General features: G+C 48.2%; 35 non-coding genes and 1 pseudogene across 35 annotated transcripts; all 36 read left to right on the plus strand.

Moving 5' to 3' along the window:
* The first annotated feature begins 167 nt into the window (after positions 1-167).
* LOC125785028 (U2 spliceosomal RNA) lies at positions 168-358 on the plus strand. The gene has a single exon (XR_007427667.1). It is a non-coding gene; the product is annotated as a U2 spliceosomal RNA (small nuclear RNA).
* A 538-nt stretch (positions 359-896) lies between these two features.
* On the plus strand, positions 897-1,013 carry LOC125785227 (U5 spliceosomal RNA). The gene has a single exon (XR_007427855.1). It is a non-coding gene; the product is annotated as a U5 spliceosomal RNA (small nuclear RNA).
* Positions 1,014-1,229: 216 nt separating this feature from the next.
* Positions 1,230-1,420, plus strand: LOC125785029 (U2 spliceosomal RNA). Its single transcript, XR_007427668.1, has one exon. It is a non-coding gene; the product is annotated as a U2 spliceosomal RNA (small nuclear RNA).
* Positions 1,421-1,958: 538 nt separating this feature from the next.
* Positions 1,959-2,075, plus strand: LOC125785229 (U5 spliceosomal RNA). The gene has a single exon (XR_007427857.1). It is a non-coding gene; the product is annotated as a U5 spliceosomal RNA (small nuclear RNA).
* Positions 2,076-2,292: 217 nt separating this feature from the next.
* Positions 2,293-2,483, plus strand: LOC125785030 (U2 spliceosomal RNA). The gene has a single exon (XR_007427669.1). It is a non-coding gene; the product is annotated as a U2 spliceosomal RNA (small nuclear RNA).
* A 539-nt stretch (positions 2,484-3,022) lies between these two features.
* LOC125785230 (U5 spliceosomal RNA) lies at positions 3,023-3,139 on the plus strand. The gene has a single exon (XR_007427858.1). It is a non-coding gene; the product is annotated as a U5 spliceosomal RNA (small nuclear RNA).
* A 217-nt stretch (positions 3,140-3,356) lies between these two features.
* LOC125785031 (U2 spliceosomal RNA) lies at positions 3,357-3,547 on the plus strand. Its single transcript, XR_007427670.1, has one exon. It is a non-coding gene; the product is annotated as a U2 spliceosomal RNA (small nuclear RNA).
* A 539-nt stretch (positions 3,548-4,086) lies between these two features.
* On the plus strand, positions 4,087-4,203 carry LOC125785231 (U5 spliceosomal RNA). The gene has a single exon (XR_007427859.1). It is a non-coding gene; the product is annotated as a U5 spliceosomal RNA (small nuclear RNA).
* A 217-nt stretch (positions 4,204-4,420) lies between these two features.
* LOC125785032 (U2 spliceosomal RNA) lies at positions 4,421-4,611 on the plus strand. Its single transcript, XR_007427671.1, has one exon. It is a non-coding gene; the product is annotated as a U2 spliceosomal RNA (small nuclear RNA).
* A 539-nt stretch (positions 4,612-5,150) lies between these two features.
* LOC125785232 (U5 spliceosomal RNA) lies at positions 5,151-5,267 on the plus strand. The gene has a single exon (XR_007427860.1). It is a non-coding gene; the product is annotated as a U5 spliceosomal RNA (small nuclear RNA).
* A 217-nt stretch (positions 5,268-5,484) lies between these two features.
* On the plus strand, positions 5,485-5,675 carry LOC125785033 (U2 spliceosomal RNA). The gene has a single exon (XR_007427672.1). It is a non-coding gene; the product is annotated as a U2 spliceosomal RNA (small nuclear RNA).
* A 539-nt stretch (positions 5,676-6,214) lies between these two features.
* Positions 6,215-6,331, plus strand: LOC125785233 (U5 spliceosomal RNA). Its single transcript, XR_007427861.1, has one exon. It is a non-coding gene; the product is annotated as a U5 spliceosomal RNA (small nuclear RNA).
* A 217-nt stretch (positions 6,332-6,548) lies between these two features.
* Positions 6,549-6,739, plus strand: LOC125785034 (U2 spliceosomal RNA). Its single transcript, XR_007427673.1, has one exon. It is a non-coding gene; the product is annotated as a U2 spliceosomal RNA (small nuclear RNA).
* Positions 6,740-7,278: 539 nt separating this feature from the next.
* LOC125785234 (U5 spliceosomal RNA) lies at positions 7,279-7,395 on the plus strand. Its single transcript, XR_007427862.1, has one exon. It is a non-coding gene; the product is annotated as a U5 spliceosomal RNA (small nuclear RNA).
* A 217-nt stretch (positions 7,396-7,612) lies between these two features.
* LOC125785035 (U2 spliceosomal RNA) lies at positions 7,613-7,803 on the plus strand. Its single transcript, XR_007427674.1, has one exon. It is a non-coding gene; the product is annotated as a U2 spliceosomal RNA (small nuclear RNA).
* A 539-nt stretch (positions 7,804-8,342) lies between these two features.
* LOC125785235 (U5 spliceosomal RNA) lies at positions 8,343-8,459 on the plus strand. Its single transcript, XR_007427863.1, has one exon. It is a non-coding gene; the product is annotated as a U5 spliceosomal RNA (small nuclear RNA).
* Positions 8,460-8,672: 213 nt separating this feature from the next.
* Positions 8,673-8,863, plus strand: LOC125785037 (U2 spliceosomal RNA). The gene has a single exon (XR_007427676.1). It is a non-coding gene; the product is annotated as a U2 spliceosomal RNA (small nuclear RNA).
* A 538-nt stretch (positions 8,864-9,401) lies between these two features.
* On the plus strand, positions 9,402-9,518 carry LOC125785236 (U5 spliceosomal RNA). The gene has a single exon (XR_007427864.1). It is a non-coding gene; the product is annotated as a U5 spliceosomal RNA (small nuclear RNA).
* Positions 9,519-9,735: 217 nt separating this feature from the next.
* LOC125785038 (U2 spliceosomal RNA) lies at positions 9,736-9,926 on the plus strand. Its single transcript, XR_007427677.1, has one exon. It is a non-coding gene; the product is annotated as a U2 spliceosomal RNA (small nuclear RNA).
* A 539-nt stretch (positions 9,927-10,465) lies between these two features.
* On the plus strand, positions 10,466-10,582 carry LOC125785237 (U5 spliceosomal RNA). Its single transcript, XR_007427865.1, has one exon. It is a non-coding gene; the product is annotated as a U5 spliceosomal RNA (small nuclear RNA).
* Positions 10,583-10,799: 217 nt separating this feature from the next.
* Positions 10,800-10,990, plus strand: LOC125785039 (U2 spliceosomal RNA). Its single transcript, XR_007427678.1, has one exon. It is a non-coding gene; the product is annotated as a U2 spliceosomal RNA (small nuclear RNA).
* A 538-nt stretch (positions 10,991-11,528) lies between these two features.
* LOC125785238 (U5 spliceosomal RNA) lies at positions 11,529-11,645 on the plus strand. The gene has a single exon (XR_007427866.1). It is a non-coding gene; the product is annotated as a U5 spliceosomal RNA (small nuclear RNA).
* Positions 11,646-11,862: 217 nt separating this feature from the next.
* Positions 11,863-12,053, plus strand: LOC125785040 (U2 spliceosomal RNA). The gene has a single exon (XR_007427679.1). It is a non-coding gene; the product is annotated as a U2 spliceosomal RNA (small nuclear RNA).
* A 539-nt stretch (positions 12,054-12,592) lies between these two features.
* LOC125785240 (U5 spliceosomal RNA) lies at positions 12,593-12,709 on the plus strand. Its single transcript, XR_007427868.1, has one exon. It is a non-coding gene; the product is annotated as a U5 spliceosomal RNA (small nuclear RNA).
* Positions 12,710-12,926: 217 nt separating this feature from the next.
* On the plus strand, positions 12,927-13,117 carry LOC125785041 (U2 spliceosomal RNA). The gene has a single exon (XR_007427680.1). It is a non-coding gene; the product is annotated as a U2 spliceosomal RNA (small nuclear RNA).
* Positions 13,118-13,655: 538 nt separating this feature from the next.
* Positions 13,656-13,772, plus strand: LOC125785241 (U5 spliceosomal RNA). The gene has a single exon (XR_007427869.1). It is a non-coding gene; the product is annotated as a U5 spliceosomal RNA (small nuclear RNA).
* Positions 13,773-13,989: 217 nt separating this feature from the next.
* LOC125785043 (U2 spliceosomal RNA) lies at positions 13,990-14,180 on the plus strand. The gene has a single exon (XR_007427682.1). It is a non-coding gene; the product is annotated as a U2 spliceosomal RNA (small nuclear RNA).
* A 538-nt stretch (positions 14,181-14,718) lies between these two features.
* Positions 14,719-14,835, plus strand: LOC125785242 (U5 spliceosomal RNA). The gene has a single exon (XR_007427870.1). It is a non-coding gene; the product is annotated as a U5 spliceosomal RNA (small nuclear RNA).
* Positions 14,836-15,169: 334 nt separating this feature from the next.
* LOC125785052 (U2 spliceosomal RNA) lies at positions 15,170-15,351 on the plus strand. Its single transcript, XR_007427687.1, has one exon. It is a non-coding gene; the product is annotated as a U2 spliceosomal RNA (small nuclear RNA).
* Positions 15,352-15,887: 536 nt separating this feature from the next.
* On the plus strand, positions 15,888-16,004 carry LOC125785243 (U5 spliceosomal RNA). Its single transcript, XR_007427871.1, has one exon. It is a non-coding gene; the product is annotated as a U5 spliceosomal RNA (small nuclear RNA).
* Positions 16,005-16,338: 334 nt separating this feature from the next.
* LOC125785051 (U2 spliceosomal RNA) lies at positions 16,339-16,520 on the plus strand. Its single transcript, XR_007427686.1, has one exon. It is a non-coding gene; the product is annotated as a U2 spliceosomal RNA (small nuclear RNA).
* Positions 16,521-17,045: 525 nt separating this feature from the next.
* LOC125785244 (U5 spliceosomal RNA) lies at positions 17,046-17,162 on the plus strand. Its single transcript, XR_007427872.1, has one exon. It is a non-coding gene; the product is annotated as a U5 spliceosomal RNA (small nuclear RNA).
* A 334-nt stretch (positions 17,163-17,496) lies between these two features.
* Positions 17,497-17,678, plus strand: LOC125785053 (U2 spliceosomal RNA). Its single transcript, XR_007427688.1, has one exon. It is a non-coding gene; the product is annotated as a U2 spliceosomal RNA (small nuclear RNA).
* A 538-nt stretch (positions 17,679-18,216) lies between these two features.
* On the plus strand, positions 18,217-18,333 carry LOC125785253 (U5 spliceosomal RNA). Its single transcript, XR_007427881.1, has one exon. It is a non-coding gene; the product is annotated as a U5 spliceosomal RNA (small nuclear RNA).
* Positions 18,334-18,752: 419 nt separating this feature from the next.
* On the plus strand, positions 18,753-18,957 carry LOC125785049 (U2 spliceosomal RNA; annotated as a pseudogene).
* Positions 18,958-19,495: 538 nt separating this feature from the next.
* On the plus strand, positions 19,496-19,612 carry LOC125785245 (U5 spliceosomal RNA). The gene has a single exon (XR_007427873.1). It is a non-coding gene; the product is annotated as a U5 spliceosomal RNA (small nuclear RNA).
* The last annotated feature ends 7,643 nt before the right edge of the window (positions 19,613-27,255 follow it).

Genomic DNA, 27,255 nt, shown 5'->3' on the forward strand with positions numbered 1-27,255 from the left:
AAAGAAAGAAAGAAAGAAAGAAAGAAAAGGAAAGGAAAAAGTCAAACCTCTTTGAACAACGGCTAGAGTAGGGAGGCATTAATTGGCTGAGAAATCTGCTGGCTTCGCCGCTTAGTAGCTACATAGTAAAAAGAAGGGCCCCGCAACCAGGTGGCGATATTCGGGTTATCGCTTCTCGGCCTTTTGGCTAAGATCAAGTGTAGTATCTGTTCTTATCAGTTTAATATCTGATACGCCCTCTATATGAGGGCTACATATTAAATGGATTTTTAGAACAGGGAGCCAGAACAGGAGCTTGCTCCTTCTGCTCCACGCATCGACCTGGTATTGCAGTACCTCCAGGAGCGGTGCACCTTCCTTACAGCGGTGCAAAGAAAGAAGAAACGACTGGGTCGTTGGCTGAGTACTTGAAGAGTGCTTGATTTTTTGTGGGGGAGGGGTCGGTTCTTGTGATTTGTCTTGTGTTTTTTGAAGTGAATGAATGCATGTTTGTGTTGTTGTTCTTGTTCTGTTTATTTATTTATTTATTTATTTATTTAATGACGTTGTTTCCGGCAGGGGGAGGGTCTTTTTCGAGCGCGTTCCGTTTTCCCTCCGTTTTTGTTCTTTTTTTTTTTTTTTTTTTTTTTTTTTTTTTAATTTTTTTTCTTATTTTGTTATATGTGATATGTCGTTTAGCTGGTCTCTTTGTGTTCTTTTGTGTCCCTTTGTGCTCTTTAGGCAAACGAGACTGTACCCGCCCAGGCGTGACATCATCAGGAATCGGGCGCGTTAACTGGAGGAAAAGACAGAAAAGTCGACGGTTGCCTTCCCTCTCGAGCTTCCTTCGCTCCCTGCCTTCCTCCAGCTGTCTCGGCCCTTTTTGGACCTCGGAGGGCTCTGCGGAGTTACGGGTATAGCTCGGGTTTCTCTTCATTCACGTATAAATCTTTCGCCTTTTACTAAAGATTTCCGTGGAGAGGAACGTTGACGAGTATTGTTTATTTTTTGAAGGCTTTGCTTTTAGCAAAGCTGCATATTTTGGTCAATAAAAGAAATCAAATAAATAAATAAATAAAGAAGAAAGAAAGAAAGAAAGAAAGAAAGAAAAGGAAAGGAAAAAGTCAAACCTCTTTGAACAACGGCTAGAGTAGGGAGGCATTAATTGGCTGAGAAATCTGCTGGCTTCGCCGCTTAGTAGCTACATAGTAAAAAGAAGGGCCCCGCAACCAGGTGGCGATATTCGGGTTATCGCTTCTCGGCCTTTTGGCTAAGATCAAGTGTAGTATCTGTTCTTATCAGTTTAATATCTGATACGCCCTCTATATGAGGGCTACATATTAAATGGATTTTTAGAACAGGGAGCCAGAACAGGAGCTTGCTCCTTCTGCTCCACGCATCGACCTGGTATTGCAGTACCTCCAGGAGCGGTGCACCTTCCTTACAGCGGTGCAAAGAAAGAAGAAACGACTGGGTCGTTGGCTGAGTACTTGAAGAGTGCTTGATTTTTTGTGGGGGAGGGGTCGGTTCTTGTGATTTGTCTTGTGTTTTTTGAAGTGAATGAATGCATGTTTGTGTTGTTGTTCTTGTTCTGTTTATTTATTTATTTATTTATTTATTTAATGACGTTGTTTCCGGCAGGGGGAGGGTCTTTTTCGAGCGCGTTCCGTTTTCCCTCCGTTTTTGTTCTTTTTTTTTTTTTTTTTTTTTTTTTTTTTTTAATTTTTTTTCTTATTTTGTTATATGTGATATGTCGTTTAGCTGGTCTCTTTGTGTTCTTTTGTGTCCCTTTGTGCTCTTTAGGCAAACGAGACTGTACCCGCCCAGGCGTGACATCATCAGGAATCGGGCGCGTTAACTGGAGGAAAAGACAGAAAAGTCGACGGTTGCCTTCCCTCTCGAGCTTCCTTCGCTCCCTGCCTTCCTCCAGCTGTCTCGGCCCTTTTTGGACCTCGGAGGGCTCTGCGGAGTTACGGGTATAGCTCGGGTTTCTCTTCATTCACGTATAAATCTTTCGCCTTTTACTAAAGATTTCCGTGGAGAGGAACGTTGACGAGTATTGTTTATTTTTTGAAGGCTTTGCTTTTAGCAAAGCTGCATATTTTGGTCAATAAAAGAAATCAAATAAATAAATAAATAAAGAAAGAAAGAAAGAAAGAAAGAAAGAAAGAAAAGGAAAGGAAAAAGTCAAACCTCTTTGAACAACGGCTAGAGTAGGGAGGCATTAATTGGCTGAGAAATCTGCTGGCTTCGCCGCTTAGTAGCTACATAGTAAAAAGAAGGGCCCCGCAACCAGGTGGCGATATTCGGGTTATCGCTTCTCGGCCTTTTGGCTAAGATCAAGTGTAGTATCTGTTCTTATCAGTTTAATATCTGATACGCCCTCTATATGAGGGCTACATATTAAATGGATTTTTAGAACAGGGAGCCAGAACAGGAGCTTGCTCCTTCTGCTCCACGCATCGACCTGGTATTGCAGTACCTCCAGGAGCGGTGCACCTTCCTTACAGCGGTGCAAAGAAAGAAGAAACGACTGGGTCGTTGGCTGAGTACTTGAAGAGTGCTTGATTTTTTGTGGGGGAGGGGTCGGTTCTTGTGATTTGTCTTGTGTTTTTTGAAGTGAATGAATGCATGTTTGTGTTGTTGTTCTTGTTCTGTTTATTTATTTATTTATTTATTTATTTAATGACGTTGTTTCCGGCAGGGGGAGGGTCTTTTTCGAGCGCGTTCCGTTTTCCCTCCGTTTTTGTTCTTTTTTTTTTTTTTTTTTTTTTTTTTTTTTTTAATTTTTTTTCTTATTTTGTTATATGTGATATGTCGTTTAGCTGGTCTCTTTGTGTTCTTTTGTGTCCCTTTGTGCTCTTTAGGCAAACGAGACTGTACCCGCCCAGGCGTGACATCATCAGGAATCGGGCGCGTTAACTGGAGGAAAAGACAGAAAAGTCGACGGTTGCCTTCCCTCTCGAGCTTCCTTCGCTCCCTGCCTTCCTCCAGCTGTCTCGGCCCTTTTTGGACCTCGGAGGGCTCTGCGGAGTTACGGGTATAGCTCGGGTTTCTCTTCATTCACGTATAAATCTTTCGCCTTTTACTAAAGATTTCCGTGGAGAGGAACGTTGACGAGTATTGTTTATTTTTTGAAGGCTTTGCTTTTAGCAAAGCTGCATATTTTGGTCAATAAAAGAAATCAAATAAATAAATAAATAAAGAAAGAAAGAAAGAAAGAAAGAAAGAAAGAAAAGGAAAGGAAAAAGTCAAACCTCTTTGAACAACGGCTAGAGTAGGGAGGCATTAATTGGCTGAGAAATCTGCTGGCTTCGCCGCTTAGTAGCTACATAGTAAAAAGAAGGGCCCCGCAACCAGGTGGCGATATTCGGGTTATCGCTTCTCGGCCTTTTGGCTAAGATCAAGTGTAGTATCTGTTCTTATCAGTTTAATATCTGATACGCCCTCTATATGAGGGCTACATATTAAATGGATTTTTAGAACAGGGAGCCAGAACAGGAGCTTGCTCCTTCTGCTCCACGCATCGACCTGGTATTGCAGTACCTCCAGGAGCGGTGCACCTTCCTTACAGCGGTGCAAAGAAAGAAGAAACGACTGGGTCGTTGGCTGAGTACTTGAAGAGTGCTTGATTTTTTGTGGGGGAGGGGTCGGTTCTTGTGATTTGTCTTGTGTTTTTTGAAGTGAATGAATGCATGTTTGTGTTGTTGTTCTTGTTCTGTTTATTTATTTATTTATTTATTTATTTAATGACGTTGTTTCCGGCAGGGGGAGGGTCTTTTTCGAGCGCGTTCCGTTTTCCCTCCGTTTTTGTTCTTTTTTTTTTTTTTTTTTTTTTTTTTTTTTTTAATTTTTTTTCTTATTTTGTTATATGTGATATGTCGTTTAGCTGGTCTCTTTGTGTTCTTTTGTGTCCCTTTGTGCTCTTTAGGCAAACGAGACTGTACCCGCCCAGGCGTGACATCATCAGGAATCGGGCGCGTTAACTGGAGGAAAAGACAGAAAAGTCGACGGTTGCCTTCCCTCTCGAGCTTCCTTCGCTCCCTGCCTTCCTCCAGCTGTCTCGGCCCTTTTTGGACCTCGGAGGGCTCTGCGGAGTTACGGGTATAGCTCGGGTTTCTCTTCATTCACGTATAAATCTTTCGCCTTTTACTAAAGATTTCCGTGGAGAGGAACGTTGACGAGTATTGTTTATTTTTTGAAGGCTTTGCTTTTAGCAAAGCTGCATATTTTGGTCAATAAAAGAAATCAAATAAATAAATAAATAAAGAAAGAAAGAAAGAAAGAAAGAAAGAAAGAAAAGGAAAGGAAAAAGTCAAACCTCTTTGAACAACGGCTAGAGTAGGGAGGCATTAATTGGCTGAGAAATCTGCTGGCTTCGCCGCTTAGTAGCTACATAGTAAAAAGAAGGGCCCCGCAACCAGGTGGCGATATTCGGGTTATCGCTTCTCGGCCTTTTGGCTAAGATCAAGTGTAGTATCTGTTCTTATCAGTTTAATATCTGATACGCCCTCTATATGAGGGCTACATATTAAATGGATTTTTAGAACAGGGAGCCAGAACAGGAGCTTGCTCCTTCTGCTCCACGCATCGACCTGGTATTGCAGTACCTCCAGGAGCGGTGCACCTTCCTTACAGCGGTGCAAAGAAAGAAGAAACGACTGGGTCGTTGGCTGAGTACTTGAAGAGTGCTTGATTTTTTGTGGGGGAGGGGTCGGTTCTTGTGATTTGTCTTGTGTTTTTTGAAGTGAATGAATGCATGTTTGTGTTGTTGTTCTTGTTCTGTTTATTTATTTATTTATTTATTTATTTAATGACGTTGTTTCCGGCAGGGGGAGGGTCTTTTTCGAGCGCGTTCCGTTTTCCCTCCGTTTTTGTTCTTTTTTTTTTTTTTTTTTTTTTTTTTTTTTTTAATTTTTTTTCTTATTTTGTTATATGTGATATGTCGTTTAGCTGGTCTCTTTGTGTTCTTTTGTGTCCCTTTGTGCTCTTTAGGCAAACGAGACTGTACCCGCCCAGGCGTGACATCATCAGGAATCGGGCGCGTTAACTGGAGGAAAAGACAGAAAAGTCGACGGTTGCCTTCCCTCTCGAGCTTCCTTCGCTCCCTGCCTTCCTCCAGCTGTCTCGGCCCTTTTTGGACCTCGGAGGGCTCTGCGGAGTTACGGGTATAGCTCGGGTTTCTCTTCATTCACGTATAAATCTTTCGCCTTTTACTAAAGATTTCCGTGGAGAGGAACGTTGACGAGTATTGTTTATTTTTTGAAGGCTTTGCTTTTAGCAAAGCTGCATATTTTGGTCAATAAAAGAAATCAAATAAATAAATAAATAAAGAAAGAAAGAAAGAAAGAAAGAAAGAAAGAAAAGGAAAGGAAAAAGTCAAACCTCTTTGAACAACGGCTAGAGTAGGGAGGCATTAATTGGCTGAGAAATCTGCTGGCTTCGCCGCTTAGTAGCTACATAGTAAAAAGAAGGGCCCCGCAACCAGGTGGCGATATTCGGGTTATCGCTTCTCGGCCTTTTGGCTAAGATCAAGTGTAGTATCTGTTCTTATCAGTTTAATATCTGATACGCCCTCTATATGAGGGCTACATATTAAATGGATTTTTAGAACAGGGAGCCAGAACAGGAGCTTGCTCCTTCTGCTCCACGCATCGACCTGGTATTGCAGTACCTCCAGGAGCGGTGCACCTTCCTTACAGCGGTGCAAAGAAAGAAGAAACGACTGGGTCGTTGGCTGAGTACTTGAAGAGTGCTTGATTTTTTGTGGGGGAGGGGTCGGTTCTTGTGATTTGTCTTGTGTTTTTTGAAGTGAATGAATGCATGTTTGTGTTGTTGTTCTTGTTCTGTTTATTTATTTATTTATTTATTTATTTAATGACGTTGTTTCCGGCAGGGGGAGGGTCTTTTTCGAGCGCGTTCCGTTTTCCCTCCGTTTTTGTTCTTTTTTTTTTTTTTTTTTTTTTTTTTTTTTTTAATTTTTTTTCTTATTTTGTTATATGTGATATGTCGTTTAGCTGGTCTCTTTGTGTTCTTTTGTGTCCCTTTGTGCTCTTTAGGCAAACGAGACTGTACCCGCCCAGGCGTGACATCATCAGGAATCGGGCGCGTTAACTGGAGGAAAAGACAGAAAAGTCGACGGTTGCCTTCCCTCTCGAGCTTCCTTCGCTCCCTGCCTTCCTCCAGCTGTCTCGGCCCTTTTTGGACCTCGGAGGGCTCTGCGGAGTTACGGGTATAGCTCGGGTTTCTCTTCATTCACGTATAAATCTTTCGCCTTTTACTAAAGATTTCCGTGGAGAGGAACGTTGACGAGTATTGTTTATTTTTTGAAGGCTTTGCTTTTAGCAAAGCTGCATATTTTGGTCAATAAAAGAAATCAAATAAATAAATAAATAAAGAAAGAAAGAAAGAAAGAAAGAAAGAAAGAAAAGGAAAGGAAAAAGTCAAACCTCTTTGAACAACGGCTAGAGTAGGGAGGCATTAATTGGCTGAGAAATCTGCTGGCTTCGCCGCTTAGTAGCTACATAGTAAAAAGAAGGGCCCCGCAACCAGGTGGCGATATTCGGGTTATCGCTTCTCGGCCTTTTGGCTAAGATCAAGTGTAGTATCTGTTCTTATCAGTTTAATATCTGATACGCCCTCTATATGAGGGCTACATATTAAATGGATTTTTAGAACAGGGAGCCAGAACAGGAGCTTGCTCCTTCTGCTCCACGCATCGACCTGGTATTGCAGTACCTCCAGGAGCGGTGCACCTTCCTTACAGCGGTGCAAAGAAAGAAGAAACGACTGGGTCGTTGGCTGAGTACTTGAAGAGTGCTTGATTTTTTGTGGGGGAGGGGTCGGTTCTTGTGATTTGTCTTGTGTTTTTTGAAGTGAATGAATGCATGTTTGTGTTGTTGTTCTTGTTCTGTTTATTTATTTATTTATTTATTTATTTAATGACGTTGTTTCCGGCAGGGGGAGGGTCTTTTTCGAGCGCGTTCCGTTTTCCCTCCGTTTTTGTTCTTTTTTTTTTTTTTTTTTTTTTTTTTTTTTTTAATTTTTTTTCTTATTTTGTTATATGTGATATGTCGTTTAGCTGGTCTCTTTGTGTTCTTTTGTGTCCCTTTGTGCTCTTTAGGCAAACGAGACTGTACCCGCCCAGGCGTGACATCATCAGGAATCGGGCGCGTTAACTGGAGGAAAAGACAGAAAAGTCGACGGTTGCCTTCCCTCTCGAGCTTCCTTCGCTCCCTGCCTTCCTCCAGCTGTCTCGGCCCTTTTTGGACCTCGGAGGGCTCTGCGGAGTTACGGGTATAGCTCGGGTTTCTCTTCATTCACGTATAAATCTTTCGCCTTTTACTAAAGATTTCCGTGGAGAGGAACGTTGACGAGTATTGTTTATTTTTTGAAGGCTTTGCTTTTAGCAAAGCTGCATATTTTGGTCAATAAAAGAAATCAAATAAATAAATAAATAAAGAAAGAAAGAAAGAAAGAAAGAAAGAAAGAAAAGGAAAGGAAAAAGTCAAACCTCTTTGAACAACGGCTAGAGTAGGGAGGCATTAATTGGCTGAGAAATCTGCTGGCTTCGCCGCTTAGTAGCTACATAGTAAAAAGAAGGGCCCCGCAACCAGGTGGCGATATTCGGGTTATCGCTTCTCGGCCTTTTGGCTAAGATCAAGTGTAGTATCTGTTCTTATCAGTTTAATATCTGATACGCCCTCTATATGAGGGCTACATATTAAATGGATTTTTAGAACAGGGAGCCAGAACAGGAGCTTGCTCCTTCTGCTCCACGCATCGACCTGGTATTGCAGTACCTCCAGGAGCGGTGCACCTTCCTTACAGCGGTGCAAAGAAAGAAGAAACGACTGGGTCGTTGGCTGAGTACTTGAAGAGTGCTTGATTTTTTGTGGGGGAGGGGTCGGTTCTTGTGATTTGTCTTGTGTTTTTTGAAGTGAATGAATGCATGTTTGTGTTGTTGTTCTTGTTCTGTTTATTTATTTATTTATTTATTTATTTAATGACGTTGTTTCCGGCAGGGGGAGGGTCTTTTTCGAGCGCGTTCCGTTTTCCCTCCGTTTTTGTTCTTTTTTTTTTTTTTTTTTTTTTTTTTTTTTTTAATTTTTTTTCTTATTTTGTTATATGTGATATGTCGTTTAGCTGGTCTCTTTGTGTTCTTTTGTGTCCCTTTGTGCTCTTTAGGCAAACGAGACTGTACCCGCCCAGGCGTGACATCATCAGGAATCGGGCGCGTTAACTGGAGGAAAAGACAGAAAAGTCGACGGTTGCCTTCCCTCTCGAGCTTCCTTCGCTCCCTGCCTTCCTCCAGCTGTCTCGGCCCTTTTTGGACCTCGGAGGGCTCTGCGGAGTTACGGGTATAGCTCGGGTTTCTCTTCATTCACGTATAAATCTTTCGCCTTTTACTAAAGATTTCCGTGGAGAGGAACGTTGACGAGTATTGTTTATTTTTTGAAGGCTTTGCTTTTAGCAAAGCTGCATATTTTGGTCAATAAAAGAAATCAAATAAATAAATAAATAAAGAAAGAAAGAAAGAAAGAAAGAAAGAAAAGGAAAGGAAAAAGTCAAACCTCTTTGAACAACGGCTAGAGTAGGGAGGCATTAATTGGCTGAGAAATCTGCTGGCTTCGCCGCTTAGTAGCTACATAGTAAAAAGAAGGGCCCCGCAACCAGGTGGCGATATTCGGGTTATCGCTTCTCGGCCTTTTGGCTAAGATCAAGTGTAGTATCTGTTCTTATCAGTTTAATATCTGATACGCCCTCTATATGAGGGCTACATATTAAATGGATTTTTAGAACAGGGAGCCAGAACAGGAGCTTGCTCCTTCTGCTCCACGCATCGACCTGGTATTGCAGTACCTCCAGGAGCGGTGCACCTTCCTTACAGCGGTGCAAAGAAAGAAGAAACGACTGGGTCGTTGGCTGAGTACTTGAAGAGTGCTTGATTTTTTGTGGGGGAGGGGTCGGTTCTTGTGATTTGTCTTGTGTTTTTTGAAGTGAATGAATGCATGTTTGTGTTGTTGTTCTTGTTCTGTTTATTTATTTATTTATTTATTTATTTAATGACGTTGTTTCCGGCAGGGGGAGGGTCTTTTTCGAGCGCGTTCCGTTTTCCCTCCGTTTTTGTTCTTTTTTTTTTTTTTTTTTTTTTTTTTTTTTTAATTTTTTTTCTTATTTTGTTATATGTGATATGTCGTTTAGCTGGTCTCTTTGTGTTCTTTTGTGTCCCTTTGTGCTCTTTAGGCAAACGAGACTGTACCCGCCCAGGCGTGACATCATCAGGAATCGGGCGCGTTAACTGGAGGAAAAGACAGAAAAGTCGACGGTTGCCTTCCCTCTCGAGCTTCCTTCGCTCCCTGCCTTCCTCCAGCTGTCTCGGCCCTTTTTGGACCTCGGAGGGCTCTGCGGAGTTACGGGTATAGCTCGGGTTTCTCTTCATTCACGTATAAATCTTTCGCCTTTTACTAAAGATTTCCGTGGAGAGGAACGTTGACGAGTATTGTTTATTTTTTGAAGGCTTTGCTTTTAGCAAAGCTGCATATTTTGGTCAATAAAAGAAATCAAATAAATAAATAAATAAAGAAAGAAAGAAAGAAAGAAAGAAAGAAAGAAAAGGAAAGGAAAAAGTCAAACCTCTTTGAACAACGGCTAGAGTAGGGAGGCATTAATTGGCTGAGAAATCTGCTGGCTTCGCCGCTTAGTAGCTACATAGTAAAAAGAAGGGCCCCGCAACCAGGTGGCGATATTCGGGTTATCGCTTCTCGGCCTTTTGGCTAAGATCAAGTGTAGTATCTGTTCTTATCAGTTTAATATCTGATACGCCCTCTATATGAGGGCTACATATTAAATGGATTTTTAGAACAGGGAGCCAGAACAGGAGCTTGCTCCTTCTGCTCCACGCATCGACCTGGTATTGCAGTACCTCCAGGAGCGGTGCACCTTCCTTACAGCGGTGCAAAGAAAGAAGAAACGACTGGGTCGTTGGCTGAGTACTTGAAGAGTGCTTGATTTTTTGTGGGGGAGGGGTCGGTTCTTGTGATTTGTCTTGTGTTTTTTGAAGTGAATGAATGCATGTTTGTGTTGTTGTTCTTGTTCTGTTTATTTATTTATTTATTTATTTATTTAATGACGTTGTTTCCGGCAGGGGGAGGGTCTTTTTCGAGCGCGTTCCGTTTTCCCTCCGTTTTTGTTCTTTTTTTTTTTTTTTTTTTTTTTTTTTTTTTTAATTTTTTTTCTTATTTTGTTATATGTGATATGTCGTTTAGCTGGTCTCTTTGTGTTCTTTTGTGTCCCTTTGTGCTCTTTAGGCAAACGAGACTGTACCCGCCCAGGCGTGACATCATCAGGAATCGGGCGCGTTAACTGGAGGAAAAGACAGAAAAGTCGACGGTTGCCTTCCCTCTCGAGCTTCCTTCGCTCCCTGCCTTCCTCCAGCTGTCTCGGCCCTTTTTGGACCTCGGAGGGCTCTGCGGAGTTACGGGTATAGCTCGGGTTTCTCTTCATTCACGTATAAATCTTTCGCCTTTTACTAAAGATTTCCGTGGAGAGGAACGTTGACGAGTATTGTTTATTTTTTGAAGGCTTTGCTTTTAGCAAAGCTGCATATTTTGGTCAATAAAAGAAATCAAATAAATAAATAAATAAAGAAAGAAAGAAAGAAAGAAAGAAAGAAAGAAAAGGAAAGGAAAAAGTCAAACCTCTTTGAACAACGGCTAGAGTAGGGAGGCATTAATTGGCTGAGAAATCTGCTGGCTTCGCCGCTTAGTAGCTACATAGTAAAAAGAAGGGCCCCGCAACCAGGTGGCGATATTCGGGTTATCGCTTCTCGGCCTTTTGGCTAAGATCAAGTGTAGTATCTGTTCTTATCAGTTTAATATCTGATACGCCCTCTATATGAGGGCTACATATTAAATGGATTTTTAGAACAGGGAGCCAGAACAGGAGCTTGCTCCTTCTGCTCCACGCATCGACCTGGTATTGCAGTACCTCCAGGAGCGGTGCACCTTCCTTACAGCGGTGCAAAGAAAGAAGAAACGACTGGGTCGTTGGCTGAGTACTTGAAGAGTGCTTGATTTTTTGTGGGGGAGGGGTCGGTTCTTGTGATTTGTCTTGTGTTTTTTGAAGTGAATGAATGCATGTTTGTGTTGTTGTTCTTGTTCTGTTTATTTATTTATTTATTTATTTATTTAATGACGTTGTTTCCGGCAGGGGGAGGGTCTTTTTCGAGCGCGTTCCGTTTTCCCTCCGTTTTTGTTCTTTTTTTTTTTTTTTTTTTTTTTTTTTTTTTAATTTTTTTTCTTATTTTGTTATATGTGATATGTCGTTTAGCTGGTCTCTTTGTGTTCTTTTGTGTCCCTTTGTGCTCTTTAGGCAAACGAGACTGTACCCGCCCAGGCGTGACATCATCAGGAATCGGGCGCGTTAACTGGAGGAAAAGACAGAAAAGTCGACGGTTGCCTTCCCTCTCGAGCTTCCTTCGCTCCCTGCCTTCCTCCAGCTGTCTCGGCCCTTTTTGGACCTCGGAGGGCTCTGCGGAGTTACGGGTATAGCTCGGGTTTCTCTTCATTCACGTATAAATCTTTCGCCTTTTACTAAAGATTTCCGTGGAGAGGAACGTTGACGAGTATTGTTTATTTTTTGAAGGCTTTGCTTTTAGCAAAGCTGCATATTTTGGTCAATAAAAGAAATCAAATAAATAAATAAATAAAGAAAGAAAGAAAGAAAGAAAGAAAGAAAGAAAAGGAAAGGAAAAAGTCAAACCTCTTTGAACAACGGCTAGAGTAGGGAGGCATTAATTGGCTGAGAAATCTGCTGGCTTCGCCGCTTAGTAGCTACATAGTAAAAAGAAGGGCCCCGCAACCAGGTGGCGATATTCGGGTTATCGCTTCTCGGCCTTTTGGCTAAGATCAAGTGTAGTATCTGTTCTTATCAGTTTAATATCTGATACGCCCTCTATATGAGGGCTACATATTAAATGGATTTTTAGAACAGGGAGCCAGAACAGGAGCTTGCTCCTTCTGCTCCACGCATCGACCTGGTATTGCAGTACCTCCAGGAGCGGTGCACCTTCCTTACAGCGGTGCAAAGAAAGAAGAAACGACTGGGTCGTTGGCTGAGTACTTGAAGAGTGCTTGATTTTTTGTGGGGGAGGGGTCGGTTCTTGTGATTTGTCTTGTGTTTTTTGAAGTGAATGAATGCATGTTTGTGTTGTTGTTCTTGTTCTGTTTATTTATTTATTTATTTATTTATTTAATGACGTTGTTTCCGGCAGGGGGAGGGTCTTTTTCGAGCGCGTTCCGTTTTCCCTCCGTTTTTGTTCTTTTTTTTTTTTTTTTTTTTTTTTTTTTTTTTAATTTTTTTTCTTATTTTGTTATATGTGATATGTCGTTTAGCTGGTCTCTTTGTGTTCTTTTGTGTCCCTTTGTGCTCTTTAGGCAAACGAGACTGTACCCGCCCAGGCGTGACATCATCAGGAATCGGGCGCGTTAACTGGAGGAAAAGACAGAAAAGTCGACGGTTGCCTTCCCTCTCGAGCTTCCTTCGCTCCCTGCCTTCCTCCAGCTGTCTCGGCCCTTTTTGGACCTCGGAGGGCTCTGCGGAGTTACGGGTATAGCTCGGGTTTCTCTTCATTCACGTATAAATCTTTCGCCTTTTACTAAAGATTTCCGTGGAGAGGAACGTTGACGAGTATTGTTTATTTTTTGAAGGCTTTGCTTTTAGCAAAGCTGCATATTTTGGTCAATAAAAGAAATCAAATAAATAAATAAATAAAGAAAGAAAGAAAGAAAGAAAGAAAGAAAGAAAAGGAAAGGAAAAAGTCAAACCTCTTTGAACAACGGCTAGAGTAGGGAGGCATTAATTGGCTGAGAAATCTGCTGGCTTCGCCGCTTAGTAGCTACATAGTAAAAAGAAGGGCCCCGCAACCAGGTGGCGATATTCGGGTTATCGCTTCTCGGCCTTTTGGCTAAGATCAAGTGTAGTATCTGTTCTTATCAGTTTAATATCTGATACGCCCTCTATATGAGGGCTACATATTAAATGGATTTTTAGAACAGGGAGCCAGAACAGGAGCTTGCTCCTTCTGCTCCACGCATCGACCTGGTATTGCAGTACCTCCAGGAGCGGTGCACCTTCCTTACAGCGGTGCAAAGAAAGAAGAAACGACTGGGTCGTTGGCTGAGTACTTGAAGAGTGCTTGATTTTTTGTGGGGGAGGGGTCGGTTCTTGTGATTTGTCTTGTGTTTTTTGAAGTGAATGAATGCATGTTTGTGTTGTTGTTCTTGTTCTGTTTATTTATTTATTTATTTATTTATTTAATGACGTTGTTTCCGGCAGGGGGAGGGTCTTTTTCGAGCGCGTTCCGTTTTCCCTCCGTTTTTGTTCTTTTTTTTTTTTTTTTTTTTTTTTTTTTTTTAATTTTTTTTCTTATTTTGTTATATGTGATATGTCGTTTAGCTGGTCTCTTTGTGTTCTTTTGTGTCCCTTTGTGCTCTTTAGGCAAACGAGACTGTACCCGCCCAGGCGTGACATCATCAGGAATCGGGCGCGTTAACTGGAGGAAAAGACAGAAAAGTCGACGGTTGCCTTCCCTCTCGAGCTTCCTTCGCTCCCTGCCTTCCTCCAGCTGTCTCGGCCCTTTTTGGACCTCGGAGGGCTCTGCGGAGTTACGGGTATAGCTCGGGTTTCTCTTCATTCACGTATAAATCTTTCGCCTTTTACTAAAGATTTCCGTGGAGAGGAACGTTGACGAGTATTGTTTATTTTTTGAAGGCTTTGCTTTTAGCAAAGCTGCATATTTTGGTCAATAAAAGAAATCAAATAAATAAATAAATAAAGAAAGAAAGAAAGAAAGAAAGAAAGAAAGAAAAGGAAAGGAAAAAGTCAAACCTCTTTGAACAACGGCTAGAGTAGGGAGGCATTAATTGGCTGAGAAATCTGCTGGCTTCGCCGCTTAGTAGCTACATAGTAAAAAGAAGGGCCCCGCAACCAGGTGGCGATATTCGGGTTATCGCTTCTCGGCCTTTTGGCTAAGATCAAGTGTAGTATCTGTTCTTATCAGTTTAATATCTGATACGCCCTCTATATGAGGGCTACATATTAAATGGATTTTTAGAACAGGGAGCCAGAACAGGAGCTTGCTCCTTCTGCTCCACGCATCGACCTGGTATTGCAGTACCTCCAGGAGCGGTGCACCTTCCTTACAGCGGTGCAAAGAAAGAAGAAACGACTGGGTCGTTGGCTGAGTACTTGAAGAGTGCTTGATTTTTTGTGGGGGAGGGGTCGGTTCTTGTGATTTGTCTTGTGTTTTTTGAAGTGAATGAATGCATGTTTGTGTTGTTGTTCTTGTTCTGTTTATTTATTTATTTATTTATTTATTTAATGACGTTGTTTCCGGCAGGGGGAGGGTCTTTTTCGAGCGCGTTCCGTTTTCCCTCCGTTTTTGTTCTTTTTTTTTTTTTTTTTTTTTTTTTTTTTTTAATTTTTTTTCTTATTTTGTTATATGTGATATGTCGTTTAGCTGGTCTCTTTGTGTTCTTTTGTGTCCCTTTGTGCTCTTTAGGCAAACGAGACTGTACCCGCCCAGGCGTGACATCATCAGGAATCGGGCGCGTTAACTGGAGGAAAAGACAGAAAAGTCGACGGTTGCCTTCCCTCTCGAGCTTCCTTCGCTCCCTGCCTTCCTCCAGCTGTCTCGGCCCTTTTTGGACCTCGGAGGGCTCTGCGGAGTTACGGGTATAGCTCGGGTTTCTCTTCATTCACGTATAAATCTTTCGCCTTTTACTAAAGATTTCCGTGGAGAGGAACGTTGACGAGTATTGTTTATTTTTTGAAGGCTTTGCTTTTAGCAAAGCTGCATATTTTGGTCAATAAAAGAAATCAAATAAATAAAGAAAGAAAGAAAGAAAAGGAAAGGAAAAAGTCAAACCTCTTTGAACAACGGCTAGAGTAGGGAGGCATTAATTGGCTGAGAAATCTGCTGGCTTCGCCGCTTAGTAGCTACATAGTAAAAAGAAGGGCCCCGCAACCAGGTGGCGATATTCGGGTTATCGCTTCTCGGCCTTTTGGCTAAGATCAGGCGAGATGTCCTCTTTTGGGGACGGCAGATACTGCTGCTTTTGCGGCTAATCCCCAGTGGGGAGCTGTTTTTGGGCAGCACACTTGATTGATGCCATGGCTGGGAAGGCGACTAGCTCTGGATTAATCAAATAAAAAAAATCTGTTCTTATCAGTTTAATATCTGATACGCCCTCTATATGAGGGCTACATATTAAATGGATTTTTAGAACAGGGAGCCAGAACAGGAGCTTGCTCCTTCTGCTCCACGCATCGACCTGGTATTGCAGTACCTCCAGGAGCGGTGCACCTTCCTTACAGCGGTGCAAAGAAAGAAGAAACGACTGGGTCGTTGGCTGAGTACTTGAAGAGTGCTTGATTTTTTGTGGGGGAGGGGTCGGTTCTTGTGATTTGTCTTGTGTTTTTTGAAGTGAATGAATGCATGTTTGTGTTGTTGTTCTTGTTCTGTTTATTTATTTATTTATTTATTTATTTAATGACGTTGTTTCCGGCAGGGGGGAGGGTCTTTTTCGAGCGCGTTCCGTTTTCCCTCCGTTTTTGTTCTTTTTTTTTTTTTTTTTTTTTTTTTTTTTACATTTTTTCTTATTTTGTTATATGTGATATGTCGTTTAGCTGGTCTCTTTGTGTTCTTTTGTGTCCCTTTGTGCTCTTTAGGCAACCGAGACTGTACCCGCCCAGGCGTGACATCATCAGGAATCGGGCGCGTTAACTGGAGGAAAAGACAGAAAAGTCGACGGTTGCCTTCCCTCTCGAGCTTCCTTCGCTCCCTGCCTTCCTCCAGCTGTCTCGGCCCTTTTTGGACCTCGGAGGGCTCTGCGGAGTTACGGGTATAGCTCGGGTTTCTCTTCATTCACGTATAAATCTTTCGCCTTTTACTAAAGATTTCCGTGGAGAGGAACGTTGACGAGTATTGTTTATTTTTTGAAGGCTTTGCTTTTAGCAAAGCTGCATATTTTGGTCAATAAAAGAAATCAAATAAATAAAGAAAGAAAGAAAGAAAAGGAAAGGAAAAAGTCAAACCTCTTTGAACAACGGCTAGAGTAGGGAGGCATTAATTGGCTGAGAAATCTGCTGGCTTCGCCGCTTAGTAGCTACATAGTAAAAAGAAGGGCCCCGCAACCAGGTGGCGATATTCGGGTTATCGCTTCTCGGCCTTTTGGCTAAGATCAGGCGAGATGTCCTCTTTTGGGGACGGCAGATACTGCTGCTTTTGCGGCTAATCCCCAGTGGGGAGCTGTTTTTGGGCAGCACACTTGATTGATGCCATGGCTGGGAAGGCGACTAGCTCTGGATTAATCAAATAAAAAAAATCTGTTCTTATCAGTTTAATATCTGATACGCCCTCTATATGAGGGCTACATATTAAATGGATTTTTAGAACAGGGAGCCAGAACAGGAGCTTGCTCCTTCTGCTCCACGCATCGACCTGGTATTGCAGTACCTCCAGGAGCGGTGCACCTTCCTTACAGCGGTGCAAAGAAAGAAGAAACGACTGGGTCGTTGGCTGAGTACTTGAAGAGTGCTTGATTTTTTGTGGGGGAGGGGTCGGTTCTTGTGATTTGTCTTGTGTTTTTTGAAGTGAATGAATGCATGTTTGTGTTGTTGTTGTTGTTCTGTTTATTTATTTATTTATTTATTTATTTAATGACGTTGTTTCCGGCAGGGGGGGGAGGGTCTTTTTCGAGCGCTTTCCGTTTTCCCTCCGTTTTTGTTCTTTTTTTTTTTTTTTTACATTTTTTCTTATTTTGTTATATGTGATATGTCGTTTAGCTGGTCTCTTTGTGTTCTTTTGTGTCCCTTTGTGCTCTTTAGGCAACCGAGACTGTACCCGCCCAGGCGTGACATCATCAGGAATCGGGCGCGTTAACTGGAGGAAAAGACAGAAAAGTCGACGGTTGCCTTCCCTCTCGAGCTTCCTTCGCTCCCTGCCTTCCTCCAGCTGTCTCGGCCCTTTTTGGACCTCGGAGGGCTCTGCGGAGTTACGGGTATAGCTCGGGTTTCTCTTCATTCACGTATAAATCTTTCGCCTTTTACTAAAGATTTCCGTGGAGAGGAACGTTGACGAGTATTGTTTATTTTTTGAAGGCTTTGCTTTTAGCAAAGCTGCATATTTTGGTCAATAAAAGAAATCAAATAAATAAAGAAAGAAAGAAAGAAAAGGAAAGGAAAAAGTCAAACCTCTTTGAACAACGGCTAGAGTAGGGAGGCATTAATTGGCTGAGAAATCTGCTGGCTTCGCCGCTTAGTAGCTACATAGTAAAAAGAAGGGCCCCGCAACCAGGTGGCGATATTCGGGTTATCGCTTCTCGGCCTTTTGGCTAAGATCAGGCGAGATGTCCTCTTTTGGGGACGGCAGATACTGCTGCTTTTGCGGCTAATCCCCAGTGGGGAGCTGTTTTTGGGCAGCACACTTGATTGATGCCATGGCTGGGAAGGCGACTAGCTCTGGATTAATCAAATAAAAAAAATCTGTTCTTATCAGTTTAATATCTGATACGCCCTCTATATGAGGGCTACATATTAAATGGATTTTTAGAACAGGGAGCCAGAACAGGAGCTTGCTCCTTCTGCTCCACGCATCGACCTGGTATTGCAGTACCTCCAGGAGCGGTGCACCTTCCTTACAGCGGTGCAAAGAAAGAAGAAACGACTGGGTCGTTGGCTGAGTACTTGAAGAGTGCTTGATTTTTTGTGGGGGAGGGGTCGGTTCTTGTGATTTGTCTTGTGTTTTTTGAAGTGAATGAATGCATGTTTGTGTTGTTGTTCTTGTTCTGTTTATTTATTTATTTATTTAACGACGTTGTTTCCGGCAGGGGGAGGGTCTTTTTCGAGCGCGTTCCGTTTTCCCTCCGTTTTTGTTCTTTTTTTTTTTTTTTTTTTTTTTTTTTTTTTTACATTTTTTCTTATTTTGTTATATGTGATATGTCGTTTAGCCGTTTAGCTGGTCTCTTTGTGTTCTTTTGTGTCCCTTTGTGCTCTTTAGGCAACCGAGACTGTACCCGCCCAGGCGTGACATCATCAGGAATCGGGCGCGTTAACTGGAGGAAAAGACAGAAAAGTCGACGGTTGCCTTCCCTCTCGAGCTTCCTTCGCTCCCTGCCTTCCTCCAGCTGTCTCGGCCCTTTTTGGACCTCGGAGGGCTCTGCGGAGTTACGGGTATAGCTCGGGTTTCTCTTCGTTCACGTATAAATCTTTCGCCTTTTACTAAAGATTTCCGTGGAGAGGAACGTTGACGAGTATTGTTTATTTTTTGAAGGCTTTGCTTTTAGCAAAGCTGCATATTTTGGTCAATAAAAGAAATCAAATAAATAAAGAAAGAAAGAAAGAAAAGGAAAGGAAAAAGTCAAACCTCTTTGAACAACGGATAGAGTAGGGAGGCATTAATTGGCTGAGAAATCTGCTGGCTTCGCCGCTTAGTAGCTACATAGTAAAAAGAAGGGCCCCGCAACCAGGTGGCGATATTCGGGTTATCGCTTCTCGGCCATTTGGCTAAGATCAAGTGTAGTTATCCGTCCTGCTCTCCGGCAACGGGGTTTGGATGGTGTTTGTCTTTGCGGTCAATCCCCGGTGGGGAGCTGCTTGGACTGCTCGCTTGGTTGCTGATTGGTTTGGGTTGCGATCCACGGCCTTGGAGCGGCGGTTCGGGCACTGTTTGTGTCTGTTTCTGTCGTGCTCTTGGCTGTGTGGACAGTATGCTTGATTGAGGCCTGGGCCGGGAAGGCGACTAGGGCTGGCTGACAGAAAGTATCTGTTCTTATCAGTTTAATATCTGATACGCCCTCTATATGAGGGCTACATATTAAATGGATTTTTAGAACAGGGAGCCAGAACAGGAGCTTGCTCCTTCTGCTCCACGCATCGACCTGGTATTGCAGTACCTCCAGGAGCGGTGCACCTTCCTTACAGCGGTGCAAAGAAAGAAGAAACGACTGGGTCGTTGGCTGAGTACTTGAAGAGTGCTTGATTTTTTGTGGGGGAGGGGTCGGTTCTTGTGATTTGTCTTGTGTTTTTTGAAGTGAATGAATGCATGTTTGTGTTGTTGTTCTTGTTCTGTTTATTTATTTATTTATTTAACGACGTTGTTTCCGGCAGGGGGAGGGTCTTTTTCGAGCGCGTTCCGTTTTCCCTCCGTTTTTGTTCTTTTTTTTTTTTTTTTTTTTTTTTTTTTTTTTACATTTTTTCTTATTTTGTTATATGTGATATGTCGTTTAGCCGTTTAGCTGGTCTCTTTGTGTTCTTTTGTGTCCCTTTGTGCTCTTTAGGCAACCGAGACTGTACCCGCCCAGGCGTGACATCATCAGGAATCGGGCGCGTTAACTGGAGGAAAAGACAGAAAAGTCGACGGTTGCCTTCCCTCTCGAGCTTCCTTCGCTCCCTGCCTTCCTCCAGCTGTCTCGGCCCTTTTTGGACCTCGGAGGGCTCTGCGGAGTTACGGGTATAGCTCGGGTTTCTCTTCATTCACGTATAAATCTTTCGCCTTTTACTAAAGATTTCCGTGGAGAGGAACGTTGACGAGTATTGTTTATTTTTTGAAGGCTTTGCTTTTAGCAAAGCTGCATATTTTGGTCAATAAAAGAAATCAAATAAATAAAGAAAGAAAGAAAGAAAGAAAGAAAGAAAAGGAAAGGAAAAAGTCAAACCTCTTTGAACAACGGCTAGAGTAGGGAGGCATTAATTGGCTGAGAAATCTGCTGGCTTCGCCGCTTAGTAGCTACATAGTAAAAAGAAGGGCCCCGCAACCAGGTGGCGATATTCGGGTTATCGCTTCTCGGCCTTTTGGCTAAGATCAGGCGAGATGTCCTCTTTTGGGGACGAACGGATACTGCTGCTTTTGCGGCCAATCCCCAGTGGGGAGCTGTTTTAAGGCAGCCCACTTGATTAATGCCGTGGCTGGGAAGGCGACTAGCACTGGATTAATCAAAAAAAAAAAAATCTGTTCTTTTAAGAACGGGCTACGCTTTCCTAAAAGAGCATGGCAGAGAGAGCGTCGTCGTCGGCCCGAGTGGTGCGACTTAAAAACACGGTTCGGCTGGAGCTGCTTCCTGAGGCGGATGCAGCGGACAGGACCAGGTTCGGGTGGGACTTCGTGGTCCAGAGGATCCTTCGGGACTTCGCGGGACTGGGCCCGTCCAAGATCTTCTGTCTCCAGGACTTCGCGGCGGCGGGTTTCATGGACGTCACCCTGGCGGCCTATTCGGACTGCACTGCCCTGTTCGCCCGGTGCAGCAGAGGGATTGGGGAAGAGGTGCTCCGGGGACTCCGCTGCGTCCCCCTCTTCGCGATGGACGAGGTCCCGGTGACGGTCCACATCTACAACCCGCACGTGGAGGATGGGATCGTCCAGGCCTTCCTGGGGAGATACTGCTCCTCGGTGTCGCCGGCAGAGAGGGTGAAGGGCAGGTTCGGGATCTGGAACGGCAAGAGGAGGTACCTGGTCCGGCTTCGGGTGGACCCGGCCGTCCCCGGGGGACTGCTCCACCCCCCGGGGAGCTTCGCCATCGGCCCGCACCGGGGGTTCCTCCATTACCCCGGGCAGCCCCTCTACTGCCGCCGGTGCGGCGGCCCGGGGCACACGAAGGAGGCCTGCACGGGGCGGAGGTGCAGGTTCTGCCAAGCGGAGGACCACGGGACGGCTGAGTGCGGGGCCCCCAAGACCTGCAGCCTCTGCGGGAGCGAGGGCCACCTCTTCCGTTCCTGCCCTTCCCGCCGCGGCACCTATGCGAGCCTCTTCACGGACGATTTCCAGGCCGTCAACCGGGACCGTGCCCCGTCTGAGGAGGCCATCGCTGCACCGGCTGCCGGGGTGCCTGCTGGACGCCCGTCCAAGCCCGCCGTCGAGGTCGACGGAGATCCAGGGCCCTCCACCGCCCACCACGGAGGGGTCCCTCCACCTCGTCCCGCCACGCCGCCGCCGCAGCAGCCACCGCCTCCCCCACCATCCGCGGAAGTTCCAGCCGAGCCGGTCCCGGAGGACCTGCCGGCGGGACAGCAGTGGCAGCAGGAGGTGCCACCTACTCCGGAGGATGCCGTCGCCGAGACTCTGCCGGGCCCCGCCGGCGAGTCCACGGGCCTCGGGCCGGCCCCACCGCTGCCCGATTCCTGGACGCCCATGGACTGGGCGGAGGTGTTGGAGGGGATGGAGCCCGGTACACCCATCGTGCGGCCCGGGTGGGCGGCAATCGCCGTCCCCGACAGCCTGCCAGCGTCGGATCCCCCTGTCCCCGCGCCCACCAGGGAACGGGACCCTCAGCCTGAGGAGGATGGCCAGAAGGCCAAAAGGTCCAAGGTTCAGGAGGCCCGGGAATTCGACCTCCTCGACCCAGCCAGTGTGCTTTTGCCGGGGCCGGGCCAGCGGGCGGACGACGCTCCCCAGGACCCCAGCACGGACTGGTCCCCGCCCCTGCTGGACTGCTCCTCTTCATCTGACCAGGAGGAGGTGGGTCAACGGTCTGAGGAGGGGTGGGAGAGGGTATCTACCAGGCGGTCGAGGTCTGGGGGGGGTAAGGGGAAGGGGAAGACCAAATGACCGCCCAGTCGCATTATCCCCTAGGGGATGGGGCAGGGGTTGGGAGTGATTGGGGACAGTGGGATTTTGTTTTCGGCGTGGAGGGCGGGGTTTGTGGGTGGATGTGGGACTGTGGGGTTTCTTTGGGGCGGGTGGAACTTTTGTGGGTAATGGGTTGGGGGACTGTGTTGGTTTTGGGGGGGTTTATGCGGGCGGGGGTGTTGGTGGGACTATGTTTGTTGTGGGTGGGCCTTTGCGGGAGGGGGGATTTTGTGGGACTGTGTTCGTTGTGGGTGGGCCTTTGCGGGAGGGGGGTTTTTGTGGGACTGTGTTCGTTGTGGATGGGCCTTTGCGGGAGGGGGGATTTTGTGGGACTGTGTTCGTTGTGGGTGGGCTTTTGCGGGAGGGGGGATTTTGTGGGACTGTGTTCGTTGTGGGTGGGCCTTTGCGGGAGGGGGGATTTTGTGGGACTGTGTTCGTTGTGGGTGGGCCTTTGCGGGAGGGGGGGATTTTGTGGGACTGTGTTTGTTGTGGGTGGGCTTTTGCGGGTGGGGGGTTTTGTGGGACTTTGTTGGTTTGGGGTGGTTTTGTTGTGGGTGGGGGGTTTATGGGGCGTTTTTGTGGGGTTTTGTGGGTGTGTGGGACTTTGTTGGGTTGGGGTGGGTTTTTGCGGGGTTGGGTGGGGTTGGGGGGTGGGGATCCGTTTTCTGGGTACGGCGGGAGGGGGGAGGGAGGGACTCCACCGTTTTAGATATGTGTAGACTGACGGTGGGGTCCCTCAACGTTAGGGGCATCAGGGACGGGGTTAAGCGGGAGGCCGTCTTCCGGAGCTTGCGAGCGTTCCGCTGCGAGGTCCTGTTTGTGCAGGAGTGCCACTTGACCTCGCAGCGGGATGCAAGCTTATATTCGGCCCAGTGGAAGGCGGGCCCCTCGGTGTGGGGGGTGGGGGAAGGAGTGGCGGACGGAGTGGGCATTTTGTTTGGCTCCGGGGACTTCTCGGTCCTGTCCGTTCAGTCCCCGGTGCCAGGACGCATCATTTGCGTCGACGGGGAGTGGAGGGGGATTGCCCTCAGGGCAATAGGAGTGTATGCTCCTGCCAGCCCGGCCGGTCGGCGAGGGTTCTTTACCCACCTGGAGCCCCTGTTGTTCACGAACAAGGTCCTCGTCGTAGGCGGGGACTTTAACGTGGACCTCGACACAGGGGCCGGGGGGTTGGAACTAGTTAGGATAGTGCAGACTGCCGGGCTGGTCGATTCGTACAGGGTCGTCGAGCCCCAGGGGGGAGGACACACCTGGTGTAATTCCAGGGGTGACGCCTCCCGCCTGGACTACATCTTTGTCCGGAACGGAGCTGACATCTTAGCGTGTTGGTCCAGACCGTTCTGGGGCTCCGACCACTGTTACGTGGGAGTTGCCCTGCGCATGCAGGGGGGGGGGGCGTGGGAGGGGGGTATGGAGGATGAATGTCGCCCTCCTACGGGATCCGGCCTTTTGCGCCGTTTTCCGGACCCTCTACCCCACATGGAAGAGGATGAAGGTCCTCTATGCCACGGCGGGGGAGTGGTGGGAAGACCTGAAGGAAAAGGTCGCCACCCTCTGCCGGTGGTGGGCGAACACGGCTGCTCGGAGGAGAGAGCGGGCGATCCGGAGGTGGTCGTGCGACCTGCGAGCCGCCTGGCGGGACCGGAATCAAGTCCGGATCCGGGAAGCCAGTGAGGCCTTGAGGTTTTACCACGAGGCCCAGGCACGCGGGTACTGCAGACAGGCTCAGCACCAACGGATCAGGGAGGATGAGCGCCCTACGCGCTTCTTCTTTGACTCTGTCAAGAAGAGGCAGGCTAGGGTGCACATCCCGGGGCTCAAGTCGGAAGACGGGGCGCTCCACGAGGACACCGACGGAATGTTGGTGGCGGCCGCGGCTTATTTCGCCAGAATGTTCCAGGCCCGGGACGTACCGGGAGACGGGGCTCTTGCCTTCCTGGACGCCGTGGAGGGACGGCTGTCGGAAGAGGAAAGGGCCCTCCTGGAGGGAAACGTCACCCCCGCAGAGGTGGAGAGCGCAATGCTCTCCCTTAAAGGCGGCGTGGCCCCCGGAGGTGACGGGCTGCCTGTACAGTTCTACAGGAGCTTTTGGCCCCTGATAGGTCCGGAACTGCTGGACATGTACGCAGAGGCCGGAGGTTTGGGACTTTTCCCACCCTCCGTTCGGAAGGGGCATGTCACCCTTCTGTACAAGAAGGGAGACAGGACCGACTTGGCAAACTGGAGGCCGATAACGTTGCTGACGGTTGATTATAAGATCTTTGCCAAGGTGCTGGTCCGACGCCTCAAGGGAGTCATGGCTTCCCTGGTCCGTCCGGATCAAACCTGCGGGGTGCCCGGGCGCACAGGCAGTATGAACTTGGCTCTCATACGAGACGCCATTGCCTGGGCGGAGCAGCGCCGGGTGCCCCTGGCGGTGCTGAGTCTGGACCAGGAGAAGGCCTTCGACCGGGTTAACCACGCCTTCCTCTTCGCAGTTCTGCGGAAGATGGGCGTGGGCCCGGGCTTCCTAGCCCTAGTACGACTTCTTTATACAGAAGTCACCAGCAAGGTGGGGGTAAACGGCCACTTCTCGGCCGAGGTCGAGCAGAAGGGAGGGGTACGACAGGGGTGCCCGCTGTCTCCCCTGCTCTACGTCCTGTACATCGAGACGCTGGTCGAGCGGCTGCGACGAGAGCCTGCTTTCGGCGGCCTGCACATCCCAGGAGGAAGGGGTCTCAGCGCGAAGGTGGCGATTTACGCCGACGACGCCACCCTCTTCCTGGGAAAGGACCGGGACTTTGATGTCACAGGACGGATTCTGGAGGAGTTCTCGGTTGTGACCGGAGCCCGCATCAACAGGGCCAAATCGGCCGTGTTGTATGTCGGGGGATGGGCCGGGAGGGCCGACGTCCCCGGCGGGTACTCGCTCTGCGAGGGTGGCCTCAAGATACTAGGGGTCACCTTCTGGAGGGAGGACTCGGCCCAGAAGAACTGGGACGCGGCTTTAGCAAAGCTGCAGGTCAGGGCGGCGCGCTGGAGCGAGAGGGATCTCTCGTTGTCCGGCAGGGTCTTGGTGGTGAACTCGGACTTGCTGGCTGGCCTGAACCACCTGGCCTACGTCTTCCCAATCCCTTTCGTGACGGGAAGACGGGTCGAAAGGTGCGTTTTCACCTTTGTGTGGGGCGGGAGGTACGAGCAGGTCGCTAGGACGACCATGTACCTCCCGGTCGCCAGGGGAGGTAGAGGGGTGTTTTGCGCGCCGGTGAAGGCCGCGACTTTGTTCGTGGCCTTCCTGGCGAGGCTGGTCGAGGGCAACGGAGGACACCCCGCCACCCTGTTCGCGAGGTTCTGGCTGGGGTTCGCCCTGAGAAGGGCGATCCCCTGGAACGGGATGGCGCCGTGGTCCGTCGACCGACCCTGGCATTACGCCAGGGCGGCCGACTTTGTGAAGGACCACCTGTGGTGCACGGAGGACGGCGCCGTGCTCGACCACCGGCGCCTTTACGCGCGGTGGCGGGACGGAGCCGGGGAGGGCACGACGATACGCCCGCCGAGGGCGCCCAACTTACGTTGGGCGGCCCTACAACCCGGCTGGTTGGACGGGGCCAGCAAGGACCTGCACTGGTTGGCCGCCCTCGACCGCCTCGCGGTCAGGGAGCGCCTGCACAGGCACGGGATCAGCCACACCCCCGCGTGCCCGATGGGCTGCGGCGGGGAGGAGACCGTAGACCACGCCATGTGGTCTTGCCCCGTCGCGGTTCGCTTCTGGGCGGCGGTCTCGGGATGGTGGAGGTCGACCGGTGCCGGGTCCGTCCCGACCAGGGAAATGATTCTGTACGGGCATGGATTGAGCGCCGTGCCCCGCAGAGAGGCCAGGCCTCTGTGGACGGCCGTCTCCGTGGCCAAGTGCGTGCTCTGGGGCACGCGCTGCGAGTGCCTCAGGGTAGCGGAGCCGCGGCCGGACACGAGGCACCTCTTCCTCGCCTTTAAGGCGAGGTACGCCACGGTCTCTCAGGCGGGTCGGGAGCCCGGAGAAGGAATCATCAGGGTGGGCGTGGGGGGCAGGGGAGAGAGGTCCGGCTTTGCGGGCCCGACGGTGATGGGGAGGCCCTGGTGGCCCCGCGGATGATCGTCCGCGGGCAGGTCCTCTCGCTCTCTCTCCGGGGGAGGGTGGGGGTCTACGTCCGCTCCGTCCGTCCGCTGACAGGGTGGGGGGTGGGGTAGACTGAATATGGGCTGTTTGGGCAGGTTGGGGATAGGGTGGGTTGTGGTTTGGGGTGTGTTGGTTTTCTTTGGGGATTTGGGGAAATGGATGTTGGGGTGTTGGTGGTGGGTTGCAAATGTGTAAATGAGTGTATGGCCTGTGGAACTGGAAAAATAAACGCGCTGGCTGATAAAAAGAAAAAAAAAATCTGTTCTTATCAGTTTTACAAGGATTCGGAGAGGACGACGGCTGTGCTTTGGCATAGTTTTTAGAGGAGTTCAGGGGTGAACATATGTGCAGTAGCTGGTGGCTTGACCGCTGCTACCGCAAGGGGATCCCTTGAACTCCTTTTTACTTTTATTTATTTGTTTTAAATTTTTTAGTATAGTTCACCAGCCCACCCGGACAACGACGATAGAGCAGCCCGGCTGGACAACCTGGCGAGCGGACGGACCGGCCCACGGACCTGCCTGCATTGGGACCTGCCTGGGGGAGCGGAAGACGCCATGGACTCGGGACCTCGGGGTTCTGCGGGGCAGGACGGGCCTCCGACGGCAGCTCCAGCGGTTGGGATATCCCCTCCATTGGAGCCCGGTGTTGGGGTAGGCGGAGGTGTGCCCCACACAATACGGTTCCAGTGGAGGGACCCGGATGACGGGACCCTCTTTACCGAGCGGGTTCCGTTCATCCGGGAGGTCCTTTTTATTGCGCTGGGGCTAAAGCCGGAGGATCTCGTCTGCGCCCAGCGTAACAACGCCCTGAGGTTCTTTGATGTCACATTGGCGTCTGAGGCGACCTATGGGCGGGTTCTGGGGCTTGGGCGGGTCCTGGGTGACCATCCGCTGGGGAGGCAATATACTATGGCCTCCATGTGGGAGACGAACCGGCGGATGGTCACGGTACATGTTTTTAATCCCTTTGTATCGGCCGAGTCTGTCCGCCGCTTTTTGGTACAGTTCGGAGAGGTCCAGTCGGGGGAGAGAATGGTCCGGGATGAGCTGGGAATTTGGAACGGGCGCCGCCAATTTATGGTAAAATTTAAAGAAGAAGGTGGAAGTCTGAGGTACCCCCCGGCTAATTTTATATTGGAAGGCAGCAAGGGGTACCTCTTCTTTAGGGGACAGCCCGCCTTCTGTCGGGGGTGCCTTAAGTATGGACACCAGGCCGAGGGGTGTAAAGATATAGAGTGCAAGAACTGCTTGGGGAAAGGGCACCTGGCGAAGAACTGCCAGAACCCCCGCCGCTGCAGGAGCTGTGGCGGGGAGGGACATTTAGCCCACTCCTGTCCTAGCCGGGCGCCATCTTATGCCACGGTGCTGGCTGGGGCAGGGGCGGGCGGAAGAAGGGAGGCGGCTGCCAGGAATGGAGAAGAGCCCGGTTCACCAGGAGAGGCAGTAGCCACCTCCTCTCCTGTTATAGCCAGGCGCCCTACCCTGAGCTCGACCCCTCGGCCTAACGGGCAGGC

The sequence above is a fragment of the Astyanax mexicanus genome, chromosome 20 (genome assembly GCF_023375975.1).
Source record: "Astyanax mexicanus isolate ESR-SI-001 chromosome 20, AstMex3_surface, whole genome shotgun sequence".
NCBI classification, from domain to species: domain Eukaryota; kingdom Metazoa; phylum Chordata; class Actinopteri; order Characiformes; family Acestrorhamphidae; genus Astyanax; species Astyanax mexicanus.